The sequence below is a fragment of the Balaenoptera borealis genome (assembly GCF_965194805.1).
Source record: "Balaenoptera borealis genome assembly, contig: HAP1_SCAFFOLD_1415, whole genome shotgun sequence".
Lineage (NCBI taxonomy): Eukaryota > Metazoa > Chordata > Mammalia > Artiodactyla > Balaenopteridae > Balaenoptera > Balaenoptera borealis.
In genome coordinates this window covers 84,424-97,321 of record NW_028122808.1, presented here as the reverse complement: position 1 = coordinate 97,321, position 12,898 = coordinate 84,424, and the positions used below count along the sequence as shown (strand labels likewise).

General features: G+C 41.5%; 1 long non-coding RNA gene and 1 pseudogene across 7 annotated transcripts; one reads left to right on the top strand and one right to left on the bottom strand.

Annotated features, from left to right (window-relative positions):
- Positions 1–2,548: 2,548 nt before the first annotated feature.
- On the bottom strand, positions 2,549–11,990 carry LOC309622028. Of its 6 annotated transcripts, XR_014240440.1 has the most exons (6): positions 11,071–11,803; positions 10,830–10,890; positions 9,359–9,700; positions 4,686–4,859; positions 4,482–4,528; positions 2,549–3,772 (listed from the first exon to the last, which is right to left on the bottom strand). It is a non-coding gene; the product is annotated as an uncharacterized lncRNA (long non-coding RNA). The 6 variants fall into 6 exon arrangements; XR_014240437.1 differs by lacking the exons at positions 9,359–9,700; positions 11,071–11,803 and adding an exon at positions 11,902–11,990; XR_014240438.1 differs by having other exon boundaries at positions 10,830–11,803.
- LOC309622027 (RING finger protein 11 pseudogene) lies at positions 7,093–9,348 on the top strand (annotated as a pseudogene). The gene has a single exon. The product of its transcript is annotated as an RING finger protein 11 pseudogene (transcript).
- Positions 11,991–12,898: the final 908 nt, after the last annotated feature.

Genomic DNA, 12,898 nt, shown 5'->3' with positions numbered 1-12,898 from the left:
GTTCAGGACACATCTCTGAAAGGTCTGAGTTGCCTTATTCAGGTGTGACTATAGTGGGGGAATAGGGAAATCTACCAGAGAAGTGGCTAGGGCTCAGAGTTATCCTAGGGGCAGCTGACGACAGGGGCAGAGCCAAGGGAACTGCTGCATCAGGAGGCCCACGAATAGGGCCTGGTATGTAAATCACGATGTACTCAACACCTAAGCACGCGGGGAGCGAATGCGCTCTTCAGTTAACCTTGGCAAAGACAGGCAAGGCCGGTATTCCTGTGCCACTTCACTTACAGAGGTGCAGCAAAGGGCTGAGGTCACATCCCATGTGGAGGTACAAGGACTCAATTTGAGGCCCAAATGCCTCTGAAGTCCTCTGTATTTGCAGATGCCCGTAGGCGGCCAACCTGGCTTTCAGAGCACAGCATCCTGAGGTTACTGGTGGACGAGATCAAACTTCTGCACGCGCCTAAATATTAACTTGAGGGGCTTCCTCCATTGGGCAGGGCACGTGCCGCCTTTTGTAAACATCACCATCTACTGAAACGCATGAGAAAAAATCCGACGGAAGCGTCCACTCTCACGGGTGAGAGTGGTGGGGGCATGCGCACTGGGCAGCAGCTCCAACAGCCACAGGACGCAGGCGCCCAGGGGTTCAGAGGCTCCCTGGGAGGCCTCGTGGGGCAGCTCGAGGGAGTGACGATGGGAGAGAGCGGCAGGGCTGGGCGTGAAAAGGAATGCAGTGGGGAGAAGGGAGAGATGGAGACAGTGGATAGTGACTATGGGAAAATGGGCAATTTTCATTTTCAAAATTATTTTTTTGAGATGTCATTCACATGCCATAAAATTCACCTTCTGAAACTGCAAATTCAGTGTCATTTAGTACATCCACAAGCCTATGCAACCATCACCGGCATCTAACCCATCACGTTTTCATCACCCCAAAAAGAAGCCCCCTTAAGCATCAGCAGGCACTCTTCATCCCCTCTTCCTTCAGCCCTGGCAACCATTAATTTGCTTTCTGTTGCTATGGTTTTGCCTTTTCTGGACATTTCATGAAATAATACAAATGTGACCGCTGTCTCTGGCTTCTTTCACTTAGCATAATGTTTTCAAGTTCGTCCATGTTGTAGCATGTGTTAGTACTTCATTCCTTTTTATGGCTGTATAATATTTCACATATCCACCACATTTAAAAAATCCATTCATCCACTGATGGGCATTTGGGTTTTTTTCACTAATAATGTCCATTTTTTGAGAGTTTATTCTGTGCCAGGCAGCACCAGGCTGAGTTACTGACCTTACTTCACAGATTAAGAGGCTTGGAGAGTGTGAAGAGTTTGCCCTAGATTAAGAGCTAGCAATTGGGGGAACTGGGGTTTGAACTCAGGCAAACTTCAGAGGTAATAGATTCACATGACAGAACACTAGAAAAGGTACACAAGGGTATTCAATGAAAAGTGACCCTTTTCCCCACGTTCCCCAGCCACACATTTCCCTCCTCAGAGACATCTGCTTTGGCCGTGCTGTGGATCCTTCCAGAGAAATATTTATACCCCAACATTTATGTATCACAACTTATTGACTAATCTGTCCCACTGATTTGAAATGTCACTTTTATGGTATAACAGATTCTTATACGTATATATATATATATATATATATATATATATATATTTTAATGTATTTATTTATTTATTTTTGGCTGCTTTGGGTCTTTGTTGCTGTGCGCAGGCTTTCTCTAGTTGCGGCAAGCGGGCTTCTCATTGCGGTGGCTCCTCGTGTTGCCGAGCACGGGCTCTAGGCGCGTGGGCTTCAGTAGTTGTGGCACACAGGCTCAGTAGTTGTGTCTCACGGGCTTAGCTTCTCCATGGCATGTGGGATCTTCCTGGGCCAGGGATCGAACCCATATCCCCTGCATTGGCAGGAGGATTTTTAACCACTGCACCACCAGGAAAGCCCCTTATACGTATTTATATTTCTCTTTTCAGAGCTGTCCTGACTCTTTCTTGCCTATCTGTTATGTTTGCCATTTCTCTAAAATTCTTTTTATCTTCTTTTTGATTTAAAAAAATTTTTTCCTCTTCTTGTTTGTTTCTCTTAAGGCATTATCCATTATGTTCATTCACTCGTATTATTTTATTTAATTTATTTAATTAATTAACTTATTTATTTTTGGAGGTGTCGGGTATTAGTTGCAGCACGTGGGCTCTTTGTTGCAGTGCGTGGGCTCTTCCTTGCGGCTCGTGGGCTCTCCAGTTGTGGCGCGTGGGCTCCAGAGTACGTGGGCTCAGTAGTTGCGGCGTGCGGGCTTAGTTGCCCTGCAGCATGTGGGATCTCAGTTCCCCAACCAGGGACCGAACCTGCATCCCCTGCACTGCAAGGTGGATTCTTAACCACTGGACAACCAGGGAAGTCCCCACTCTTGTATTATTTTAAATTTAGTCCTCATTTCTGAAACTTTTTTCTTTTATTTTGAATTCTGTCTTGAGTTCTATCATCTTACCTAATTCTGGTTTATGCTGTTCTTTCATCTTTTTTTTATTATGGTAAAATATACATAAAACAAAATTTATTATTTCAACCATTTTCAAGTATACAATTCAGTGACATTAAATACATTCACAATGCTGTGCAACCATCACCACTGTGCAAATTCAAAATAATTATGTCAAAAGATTGAGCAGGACATCAGAAAGATGGAGGCAGCAGCATAGCTTCTGAATCTCTCCAAACCCTTTCATGGAAGAAGATCAACTAAAACCAAACACCCATAGGTGGCATTTATCAGCATTTACCATTTCCAGAACTTTTCCACCATCCCAAACAGAGACTCTATAGCCACTAAACAATAACTTCCCATTCCCTCCTCGATCCATGTTCTTTCATCTTTCGCATTGTTTTTCCTAACATCTTTTAGCCCACTTTGAAATAATAGGTTACAGTTTTGATCTGTTTTGTGGACCTGTCTTTTCCAACTTGATTTTATTGTCTGAAGACATGCTATTCTGCTCCTTATTCTCTTTTTTCTTACACTACCTCTGTACGGGATTTGATCCCAATCCTTTTCTGTTACTGATTTTTGGATGAAAAAAGTTTTACAGCACTTTGAAAAGGTGGTGCGAGGCCATGTGGAAACATGTTCTTCATGGCTGTTTCATCAATGCTTCACTTATACTGCTTTGGAATAACTGTTTTCCAGGAGGCATAAACCAGTGGGCTTTACCATTGGACAGAGTGCAGAGAAAGGACCCCACGAAAGCTGATCACCTTAGCAGAAATGACTTAGTTATGATTTCACCCAAGATTGGTCACAAACCAGCCTGGGAAACTCAAGGCACCAGAGACAAGGCATAATGCCATCTTTCCTTCTCTCTGCCTCAGCTCTCAAGGATTGGTCACCTCCATGTTATTAGTAACTATTATTTGGTTTCTGTTCATAATTACTATCAGGAGACACAGCACTTAGGGGCCTAATTACACTGCCCAGCTACGCACCATTCTTCTTCATCTTGGCTTCCTGTCCACCAGCAGGAACCTGATTTAGTTTTGTTCTCCCTTCACCACAGCCCAGTAATTTTTGTGCATGACTCTCAGTCTCACCAGAATCTGTATCTCTCACTCTGCCCCAACATTCCACCCCATCATTCGCTCCCTGAAGTGTACTCTAGAAATTTCGGTCAACTGGATATTTTACCACTGTTCACCATCTCTTATGAAACCAGAAGACGAGCAGCTTTCTTATGGAATGACGGAGAACTTGTAAAGATAAAACACCAGTCTGCAGGAGAAAGGGAAGAAGAGAATGATGGAAATCGTTTCTGCAAAACTAGTTTTACATTACGTTTTGTTTGTTCCTGGTAAAGAAACTGAAATCCTCTAAACATTAAAAAAAAAATCTAAACCACTAAAGTCAATAATACAGGAATATAACTTTTGAAAAAAAGTTCTTTGGCTGCGCAGCATGTGGGATCTTAGCTCCCCAACCAGGGGTTGAACCCACGCCTGCTGCATTGGAAGCGCAGAGTCTTCACCACTGGACCACCAGGGAAGTCCCAGGAATATCACTTTTAAAGGAGAAGTTATAAACCCCTTGGTTCTATGAACTGGAGATTTTTAGTAAGAAGTCATGTATTTTAAATGACTTGGAGCTTTAAAGGAAGGAAGGAAGGAAGGGAGGAAGGAAAGAAGGAAGGAAGAAAAAGGGACTTCCTTGGTGGGGCAGTGGATATAATATCAAAAGTAAATTAATTAATTAAATAAATTTAAAAAAGAAAAAAAAATGCTGAAATCCACTGACTAATTATTCAGGCTATTATATCTTGCTATTTCCAGATACATCCCTTTATAAACTTTTGGTAAAAGGTTATCGTATGTCAGAACAAATGAATTACAGACTTTTCTATTTTTCCAAAATTTGAGAAATTCCCTTACATTTCTCCCTTCAAATTTTATAACAAGGGAAAAGTAGTGACAACCCTTATACTTACATTCAATTGCATCATCTGGCCACATGCCTTCTACATCAATCAAATATCTACAAAACAACAAAATTCGAGTCATTTGTAAATAAAAAGGAAAGAAAATCAAGTTTTTGCAAAAAAAGGTCCAATTGTGCTTTACAAATACAGATAGAAAAATCCTAAGAAAATATCAGCATATCTAATCAATAATTATTAAAGCATGATACATACCATGACTACAAAAAGGCTTTATTCCGGAGTTTCCCTGGTGGCGCAGTGTTGAGAATCTGCCTGCCAATGCACGGGACACGGATTCGAGCTCTGGTCTGGGAAGATCGCACATGCCCCGGAGCGACTGGGTCCGTGAGCCACAACTACTGAGCCTGCGCGTCTGGAGCCCGTGCTCTGCAACAAGAGAGGCCGCGATAGTGAGAGGCCCGCCCACCGCGATGAACAGTGGCCCCCGCTTGCCGCAACTAGGGAAAGCGCTCGCATAGAAACAAAGACCCAACACAGCCAAAAAAAAAAAAAAAAAAAAAACAAAACAGGCTTTATTCCAAGGACCAAGGATGCAAGGATAACGCAACTTTAGAAAATCTATTAATATAGTTATTTACATTAATACAACAATTTAATCAATAAATGAAAGAGAATAAAATACAGGACCAAACTGGCAGATGTTAAAAAGTTATCTGATAACATACAACGGTCAGTTTCGGTCAAAATGCTTTGTACACTAAAAACAGGAGACTTAATATGACAAGAGTATTCATCAAGAACCAACAAATAACAAAAGACAAATTAGGACAAATATTAACATCATATCTAAAAAACCCTATCTAACCAACCACAGGAGCCAGAAACTTAGGAATCACCATCACTGACAGCTATTTCTCCCTCACCCTCATCCTCAACCCACCACCAGTGCTGACAATGATACTGCCTACATACCTCTAGAATCTGTCCACATCTTTCCACCAAAATGACCACCATACCCTGGTCCAAGCCACCATTATGCCCAATTTCTACACAAGTCTCCTAACTTGCTTCCTCGCTTCCACTCTTTCTCCCTGCAGTGTATTCTCCACTCGGTAGCAAAACGATAGGTTGAAAATGCAATTGGGTATGTTCCACACACTCACCTTCAACAAAAATAGTTCAATGGTTTTCTATTACTCTTCAAGTCTGAAACCTTAAACATAAGCCTGCACGATCGAGCTCCTACCCACACTTGCAGCTCCATTATAATGACATGCTCCCCCAACGGCCCCACCTTCCTGGCCAGTTCCTCCAACACAGCATATGCTTTCCTCTTAGAGGGTCTTTTGCTATTCCTTATGCTCAGAAATCTCTCCCCAACGTCCCTATCTGGTTAATACCTACTCATCCTTCAGATATCAGCTGAAACATCCCTAAACCTTCTCTAATCTCCATGATGAGATCAAATCCTCCCTAAAATATGCTCTCATGGTACCATGTCCCTCTCCTTGGCACCTGTCAGAGTTGTAATTCTACATGCAGAGTGTGATTCTTGAATAGCTATTCCCTCTCTGGACTGCTAGAATTCACAAAGGGCAGGCAGGTCAAGTCTCCTCACTCACAAAATTTCTCAAGTCTTTTTGCTAGCACCCAGCACAGTGCTTAAACATAACAGATGCTCAATACGTATTTCCTGCATGAACAACCATACATTGGTACAGTGTAGCAACACCCACAAAAAGCATAAGGGCATAAACTCCTTGATGCAGAAGTCCCATTCTGAGTGAAGTTAACTGAGACAAAGCATATATATTCAAAGATGTTCACACAGGAATGTTCATTACTTTGATGTTTTATAATATCAAAAACTTCTGACTTGTACATGTTCATCAGTAAGCAAAGGAACAATGCAGCCTTAAAAAAAAAAATAAACCGATCAACAAAGGATTAATCTCCAAAATATATCAATAGGTCATGCAGCTCACTATTAAAAACACAAACAACCCAATCAAAAAATGGGCAGAAGACCTAAATAGACATTTCTCCAAAGAAGACATACAGATGGCCAAGAAGCACACGAAAAGCTGCTCAACATCACTAATTATTAAAGAAATGCAAATCAAAACTACAATGAGGTATCACCTCACACCGCTTAGAATGGGCATCATCAGAAAATCTACAAACAGCAAATGCTGGAGAGGATGTGAGGAAAGGGAACCCTCTTGCACTGCTGGTGGGAATGTAAACTGATACAGCCACTATGGAGAACAGTATGCAGGTTCCTTAAAAACTAAAAATAGAATTACCATATGACCCAGTAATCCCACTACTGGGCATATACCCAGAGAAAACCATAATTCAAAAAGACATATGCACCCCAATGTTCACTGCAGCACTATTCACAATAGCTAGGTCACGGAAGCAACCTAAACGCCCGTCGACAGGTGCACGGACAAAGAAGATGTGGTACGCATATACAATGGAATATTACTCAGCGATAAAAAAGAACGAACTTGGGTCATTTGTAGAGACGTGGATGGACCTCGAGACTGTCATACAGAGTGAAGTCAGTCAGAAAGAGAAAAACAAATATTATATATTAATGCATATATGTGGAATCTAGAAAAGTGGTACAGAAGAACCGGTTTGCAAGGGCAGAAATAGAGACACAGATGTAGAGAACAAACGTATGGACATCAAGGGGGGAAAGCGGGGCAGGGCGGGGGTCGGTGGTGGTGAGATGAATTGGGAGATTGGGATTGACATATATACACTAATATGTATAAAATAGATAACTAATAAGAACCTGCTGTATAAAAAATAAATAAATTTTTTAAATTCAAAAATAAATAAATAAATAAACTAATTAAAAAAAAAAAAAAAAAAAAAAAAGAATGAGGTTGGGAGACTGTCAAAACAGCACACAGATCACACACTCAAGCCCCGGAAGATGGGGAACTGCCTTAAGTCCCCCACTTCGGATGACATCTCCCTGCCTCACAAGTCTCAATCCGACTGGGCTAGCTTTGGCAAGGGGACGGAGCTGGATCAGGAGCTGCTGCTGCCATATCTGGATCAAGTTCCAGTTTTGGTCTCTCATCCAACACCTAGTCAGACTCGCCTAGCACCTCAGCTGAGAGGAGCAAATTAGGATAGCTCAAAGAATAGGCCTCATACAGCATCAGCCTGAAGGAGTTTATGACCCTGGAAGAAATGGATCAGAAAAAAGGATCCGGGGGACTTCCCTGGTGGTGCAGCGGCTAAAGACTCCACACTCCCAACGCAGGGGGCCCGGGTTCGTTCCCCGGTCAGGGAACTAGATCCCACATGCATGCCGCAACTAAGAGTTTGCATGCCACAACTAAGGAGCCCACCGACTGCAATTAAGACCCGGCGCAACCAAATAAATGAATAAATAAAATAAAACAAATATTTAAAAAAAAGATCGGGGAGTGTGTGATCTGTATGATGCACTTTGTTTATGAGAACCCAATTTGATTTCTGCTGTGTATGCAGATCACCTGGGCTGTACAGATGACTGGCTGATGAGATCCTTCACGTGCCCCTCCTGCATGGAGACAGTTGATGCAGCACTGCTTTTGTCCTACGAGACTAACTGAGCCAGTGTCTCTCACCTGACTTCAAGTGAACCATCATTTTTGGTGGTTTTGATCTTTTGTGGTTGAGCCCAAAGAGCCAGGGATTAGGAATTAAGATCATGCATGAAAGTTTCCTAAAAATTCCTGAACGGCTGCAGATGTTGGGGAAAAGCACGTGATATTTTAGAAATTTAGGGGGAAAAAGGAGGATGGTATTTTTATGTAAAGCCTTCACCCAGTGTTGAAAAATATAATTGTTATTTAGATCTTGTTATTCCTCCAGTACATAGGAATTGTGTAAAGTGTTACAGCAGCTATATATGTTTCAACTGTGTGCCAAAGATTAGGATAAAGATAGTGGTTGTTTTTCCTAAGTGAGATAACTTTCTTCTTCCCCCTACCCAAATTCTTTTCTGAAGTTGCTGGCATTTGGGTCAAGGTTTTATGAAAAGCCACATTTTAGAACACTGGCACAAAAAAAGGAGTTTTAAGCTGGTTTGCATAGTTCTTTTTTTGTTTTAGAATAAACATAGAGCACTTATATTTTTTACTTTATAGGAACTCCACAAGTTAAGGTCCCATTGTTCTTTTGCTGTGATTGTTGTTACTATTGATGTTGCTGTTTTCTGTCTTTGCTGGTTCTTTCTAATCTACCATTTGTCATTATTGGCATATGATCATCTCAGGGTCACAAGATGGCTGCTGTAAAACCAAATATCATATTCTCACAAAACAAGGAGGAAGCAGAAAAAGAGCCCAAATGGTCATTTTCCTAATGCCTATTTATCTTTTCTCAGAGAAAAATATCATTCTCATAAGCACAATAACAGCCTTCCCTTAATTACTCATTTGCCAAAACAGACTGATATGACCATTCGTAAGACAATTCATGGCAAAGAGGGATATGATAATGATTGTCTTAGCCTAACAAGGATTTATCCACTCAAGCTGAATGCTTCACTCCTCAAAAAAGTCATAAAGCTCTATGAGCAAGGAAGAACTACTAAGTGACTGTTAAGTAAACCATCAGAATTGTTTGTCCAAGACCATACGATTCTTTCTTTCCACTGGAAATGGAATTCATTGCCTTAGGTCTTTTTCAATAGTGTACTATTACTGTTGGGGCTGGCTCTGTGCTTGAAAACCAGCTGAAAACCAGTTATAACCTGTTACAAGTGCTATATCTGTTTGCAGTTAAGAAATGCAGAATTCAAAGTGATCTCCTAGCTTGTAAGCCAACTGAGATTCACTGTCCCTCTTCTATAAAAAAAATGAGCTAATGTGTCCAGAAACTAACTCTAGTAAAGTGGGGTTTATTAACATTACCCTTTCTTATGAGTTTCGTCAAATTATTTTGGTTGTTAACATGGTGATAATTAAAAGTCAAGGTAAATTTTAAATATTAAGAATTCTGATGTATTGAGCTTGAATTATGCCACCATGCTTATGTAAAAATGAAAGTGGCACCATGGTTACACTGAGAAAAGTTTCTCAGTTGTAACCATTTTGATTTCTTCTTTCCTGTGACCTCCTTCCCTGTTGTCTTGAAGCACAGCAAAAGGATACTGCATGTCTTCTTACTGTAGTGCTGAGGTTATTGAAGTTATATAAAACACATCTCAGTCTCTTGTTTCTTGGAAGGAAAGTCCTGCTAGTTGACTGACAATTCTAAGCAGGGAGAATTAAGAGAAATGTGTTTCATGTTTTGCACACAAATGAAGAATTTGTATAATCACGACTTCACAGCTGTGATCTCAAAAAAGAAGGAATTTCTCTCTTTCTATTTTTCTTGCAATTAACGTAAGAACACTCTAAATCTCTAAGTTTCTGAAGCGTTAGTAGAGATGGTCTAGTAAAGATGTAGTTGTAATGTTTTACCCATTTAGCATGTGTTTATTTTTCCTTATGTACTCCAAGGTGACATATTTGTTCAGCTCAGTGATATTACAGCTAAAACAATCATTCATTAGTAAAAGGAGAAGCAATCTCAACCTAACAAATCAGAAGTGTTTCTTATTATTTTATACTGAGTTGAATATTTGACTCTTAACACTTTTTGCTACATACAAAACACAAGTCTCTTGAAGGGTTCCTCATAAGTGCATTATACAAGGATTTAGTATGTCCTAAGCACTTAAAGATTTGACATTCAACTGTAGTAGTATCCATGTTGGTTACTTTTCTTACGAGCCCCATGATGAGTTGGAGAAACACTGAAAGAATTAAGAGTATCAGGTTCTATTAAATTGTTACATGTATCTTGCTTAAGTTTGTGCTCATTTATTTATATCCAACTACATAAAGCAAATTTGGAGGAAAAAAAAGAATAATAAATAAATAAGAATGAGGTCTCCAAATATTGTCAGACGAAGATGTCCTCCATATATTAAATTATAAACCAGAATGTCTAAAACACTATACCATTAAATCACAGGTACAGTCAGTTCTGTATATCCAACGGTTCCATAACCTGCAGATATGGAAGCCCGACTGTACTACACCATTTTACATACGGGACTTGAGCATCCGAGGATTTTCGGATCCATGGGGAGTCCTAAAACCAATCCCCCTGCAGATACCAAGGGACCACTGTATATGCTTATATCTGCATTTTTTACGTCTGAAAAAATATGTGCTAAATTATTACTGGTGGTAACATCTGAGTAGGGGGCAAAATTGCCTTCCACTTCATACACTTCTCTGACTGCATTTTTTGCATTCAGCTTACATTAGCTTACATTACTATTGTAAACAGAACAATTTAAACATGCTCTGCCTCTTGGGGTTGGCAACTCACCTGCACATGAGGTAGCCAGTCCTGTTGAAACCATGGGTACAGTGGACACCAAGAAGTCTGTCTAGAAAACAGGGAATATGGAATTAAGTAAGCGAAGTAGATACACTAAAAACGAGTTATACAATTTTCTGAAGAGTAGCCTTTATTAGTTACCACAACACTACCACTATCCTGAAAAGGAAAAACTCTGAAGAAAAGAGTGTTTTTGCAGGAACGTACTATAAAGAATTAACTACTATACAGTCAAAATTCATTGTCTCTGGGAAATTTTGCATAGCCTCCAATCAGATGCAATAGTGTGGACTGGAGAATGCCCATCAGGAACTGATCTGACTATAGAAAAAGGGAGTGGAAAAAAAAAACAGGCTATCAGAAGAACAGAATTTGTTTTTGAGTGAAACAAATGGAATGCCTTCACTTTTAATGCTCAATATTAAAAAGAACAAACGGTTTCTGAAGGGCTCTTGGGGTCCCCAAAGCACTTCCATTCCTTCTCTCCTTCACTGCTCCTCACACGCCACGGGTCTATGTGCCTGGGGAGTTCTCGGGTTAAGTAGCACCGTTCTTATTTCACAATGAAAAAGTAAGGCTTGAGAACGTAAGCCCAAGCTGCAGAGCAGGCAAACAGAAAAAAGACTAGAATCGAGTCTCAGATTTTTCCAACGATGCCACAGTATTTTGTGGTCCAGGACTTAAAAAAAATTATATGAGAGAGTAAATAAAAAACAACAACATGTAGCTGATCTCTGCAAAAGCTATGTCTGTGACTAGGTGGTGTCTGGCATTCGTCATCTCCTGCCTGGAATACTACCGCCCTACAATTCTAACAATCTCTTCTATTTCAACTGATCCTCCACATGGAAGATGTTCTCTCTCTAAAATATAAACTTGGCTGGATTGCTCTGTTGCTTAAAAATCTGTTGTAGCAATGCAACTTCCCTAACACGAAGCGTCTGCAACTTCTCCAGAGTCTCTGCCCCTGCCGTCAGTTCGGCATCGGCTACTGGTACCCCTTTCCAGACACTCATGGGTAGTGCCTACCTTTACCAACATTCTAGCACGACTATGTTACCTGGAGTTACGGACCACAGCCAGATCTCCACTTCAGCTGCTTCCTATCCAGGTGTTCTTGAGTGGGACATCACAGCAAGCACTGAAAAGAATTCTTCTTCACTCGGAGACTTTACTCTGGCACTCACTGACCGGCATACAGCTGCTTCCTCCATGTTTCTGGCAGCCCAGTATGATAAAACTTCAGACGCCAAGAACATGGTCCCTCTACATCCATCGCTTTCTGCCAGCCTTGCTCAGGGAACACCATCTCAGATTCCAAATCAGGGGCAGAGCCGCCTGTCACTTACCTACCAGGAAGGAAGCCAGGTATATTACTATAACCAAGGCACACTGGGGTCTTTACTGTATGGAGAACTTGGCTCCTGCCCGCAATCCTATGGCTCTGTGTCATACACAGGAAGTAGGGCCTCTGTGCAACCAGAAATGGGAATGGGACTGAAGGAGATTCAGCCCACAAATATCCGACCACCAGCTTCCACCTCTGCAATCTGCCACCCTGTGTCTGCTCAACGCATCACAGAAACAAGTTTTCAAGGTGAGTACACAAACGGCAGAGAAAGTTGAAGAATGAGGTCGGCATTCAAAAATGGGGTCAAATCGACAGCTGGGAAGGGGTGTAGAGACAGGTAGAATTTAGATCCTGAGCCTTTAATAACCACTACCTTCTCTCAGTGCTCTCTGTTTTTAGACTCTATGTAAGAACACCTAGGGCTTCCCTGGTGGCGCCGTGGTTAAGAATCCGCCTGCCAATGCAATGCGGGGGACACGGGTTCGAGCCCTGGTCTGGGAAGATCCCACATGCCGTGGAGCAACTAAGCCCATGTGCCACAACGACTGACCCTGCATCCTAGAGCCCGTGAGCCGCAACTACCGAAGCCCACGCGCCTAGAGCGCATGCTCCGCAACAAGAGACGCCACCGCGAGGAGAAGCCCGCACACCACAACCAAGAGCAGACCCCGCTAGCCGCCAACTAGAGAAAGCCCGTGCACAGCAA